Here is a 2,669-nt window from a genome sequence, read left to right as displayed (position 1 = left end):
TGATTTTGTTTTTTTTTTTTTTTTTTTTTTTTTTTTTTTTAGCAGGTGCTTTAAGATACAGAACAATGTGAATTTTGCTGCGTTCTTAAAAGGATGAGCTGTGGAAGATGGTAACAACTTGTTTGCCGGGTAAGCACTGAGTTACTCCTCAGTTCAGAAGGTTTTAAGGTTTTATGCAACTTTTCACAAGTTTGTGTGTAACCTGGTGTGACTCAGGAACATTGCAGCTTCAGTGAACTGTTGTAGGACAGTTGTGTGGTAGCAGAGGTTGCTGGGCAGGGATGACCCCGCATCTTGGCAGGATCTGAGGAGGTCGTTTTATCTGGGAGTCATTCTTGTGTGTGTACATACACTTGAAATGGGTGTCACCATTGCACAGGGATCTGTAGCACTGGTTTCTGCATGAGACCACTGCTGGGTGTGAGGAATCCCTCTGTGCACAGCTTTTAACAGATTTTTAGGCTTCTTGGTGTACACACAGGTTGGCTCATGCATTGGCATGATTGATTGGTCCTTAACGAGAGGGGCTGGGAAACTTGAATTGATTTAAGATGGTGGTAACGGTGGTGAGAGGAGAGGACCTGGTCATTACCAAGGCTGCTGGGATGTTGCAGTTTCTGGTGAGCTGTGGACATGACCGTAAAGCAAGTCCATCAGACTCTTGAATTTGCCACACGAGGTGGCACTAAGTCTGCTGGGAATAAAGCTTGAGTGCAGGTCACAGACATGGTGCTCCCTCCTGCTGTGAAGGTAGAAGAGCAAGTCCTCGCTGAGGGGCAGGTGTGTGGCTGCACCCTTGGGCATCTCCAACACAAGCTACAGAGTCAAAGTTCTAGCTGGAACCTCTATAACTTGGACTCCAGAAGCTGCTGCTGAGAGGAGGGTTGTCACACACTGAAGCAAAAAGGGGAGACAAAAGGCTGCTTCGTGCAATTTACATCCAACTTGAGTTTGTTGTAACTATTGACACTAAACCCACATCTCTTTAACCCATAGTGTCTGCTGCCGGGTCACTGCCCATCGGAGGGGTGAGACACCATCCGGTGCCACCAAGGCGAGTCTGAAGGTGAGAGCGTGCAGCAAAATTGCTTGTACTGAAAAGAAATTGAAGGTCACTTTCAAAGAGGGTTTGCGTGGCTGAAAAACCAGCAGCTCTTAACGCGGTGACCGCACAGTGAAATCCTCTGCAGGATGCCGTGGCCACCCGGTGTGTGCTATGGTCTATTTGTGAGGAGATAACACCTCTCCAGGCCTCTTGGAGTGAAAAAGGATGTTTATTTTGAGATGCTGATGTGGGGAAGGGGCTGCTCAGTTCCCTTCTGAAACCAGGTGACTTTTGCAGCATGTGCAGCTGGAGAACAACAGGTTGATACAGCTGTGGCTTGAGTGGGCTTGTAGCAGAATTGCTGCTTCCTTTTGCCTTGGCAATGACAGGGTCCTGGGGCTGGGTGGGAGCCTCAGGGTGGGTAATCCTGGAACAACTGGAGCTAGGTGAGGAGAAGTGTGGGGTGGGAATGCTGTGGGCACAGTGAGTAGTTACAGGAAACAGAACATGATGATACTTGGGGAGCTGATGTTGAAATCACGCTTTTGCCCCTTAACACTTTAGTAAGGGGTGTATGGACACATTTCCTGTGTCACTGCTTTTATACCAGCACCATGTCCTGAAATTAAATTCCTTCAGACCAGAGGAAGCCATGTTGTGCCAAATGTGAAGATGACAACAGCTCAAATGGCTTTTCTTTGGAGTGAAAGTGCTAATAGATCCTTTTTCTCTCTCAGGTCCTGGTGATGTTGCTGTGAGGCTTCTGCAAAGAACTGCACAGCTCTTCCAAACAGAGAAGGGATCTTATCCAGAGTGTTTAAATGTTCATTCTATGTTTCCTTGCTCCTTTGTAAATTGAAATAGCTCATGTTGTTTGGAACCCACTTCAGAAGCATGAGGTACCTTTGCCTGTTGTGAATTCCCTGGTTTGCCCCTCTGGGAGATGCAGCAGAGCTACCTCAGGTGAGGTCACTGGAAAAGGCCTTGTCAGCTCTTTTCCCTCACTTCTGTGTTACTCAACTGGACTGTACCAAAGTTCTGGAGAGGGGTTCATTCTGTTCAGAATGTCACATCATTTAAATAAAACTGATGTCTGAAAGCTGCAGCCTGGGATTATTTCCTGTTGCTACACCATACGCAGCCAAAGGAGGAGTAAATCCTGGCTGATGAGCACTTGGGGCTTGTGGTCTTGGTCTCTTCCCTTCTGACCATAAGACTGTTCATGCAGAAGAGCCAGGAGGGGGAAGATCAATTAATGAATTGTTTCAGCTACTGCAGTACATTACTGAAAAAAATGAGAAAAAAAAAGCCTAAATTATAGTTAGCTTGATGAGCAATCAAGTTTCTAAGGCCTTTCTCTGCTGCATTTTAAACAAGACCAGATTTGATAAAACTGCCCTGTTATTCCACCTGCTGGTAACACCATTCAACTTGAGCTTTGTCTTGATGTCATGACTCAGCTCTTCTCTCCAGGTTTCCTGAGCTCCAAGTCAGCTACAGGCAGAAGTGGTGACAGATCTGCCCTCAGGTGCTTCAACATGTACCTGGAGTTAAATCACAGAGTCCAAAGAACAGAGTGAAGTTTCAGCTTTACAGGAGAGATTCATCTCTTGCATCCTGAGGG

General features: G+C 46.5%; 1 protein-coding gene across 9 annotated transcripts in view; it reads left to right on the top strand.

Annotated features, from left to right (window-relative positions):
* Nucleotides 1-2,150, top strand: part of TAF1D (TATA-box binding protein associated factor, RNA polymerase I, D) — a 17,271-nt gene extending 15,121 nt beyond the window's left edge. For 6 of the 9 annotated variants that reach the window (XM_014958343.1, XM_014958348.1, XM_014958349.1 and 3 more), the window contains 3 exons: nucleotides 43-129; nucleotides 997-1,066; nucleotides 1,783-2,150. The gene's annotated coding sequence lies outside the window, so the exon portion shown is untranslated. The remainder of the gene's footprint in view (nucleotides 1-42; nucleotides 130-996; nucleotides 1,067-1,782) is intronic. The other 3 variants (XM_014958351.1, XM_014958347.1, XM_014958346.1) reach the window with 1 other exon arrangement.
* The last annotated feature ends 519 nt before the right edge of the window (nucleotides 2,151-2,669 follow it).

The sequence above is a fragment of the Calidris pugnax genome, unplaced genomic scaffold, assembly GCF_001431845.1.
Source record: "Calidris pugnax isolate Ruff unplaced genomic scaffold, ASM143184v1 scaffold252, whole genome shotgun sequence".
Lineage (NCBI taxonomy): Eukaryota > Metazoa > Chordata > Aves > Charadriiformes > Scolopacidae > Calidris > Calidris pugnax.
This window is presented reverse-complemented; position numbering and strand designations above follow the sequence as displayed.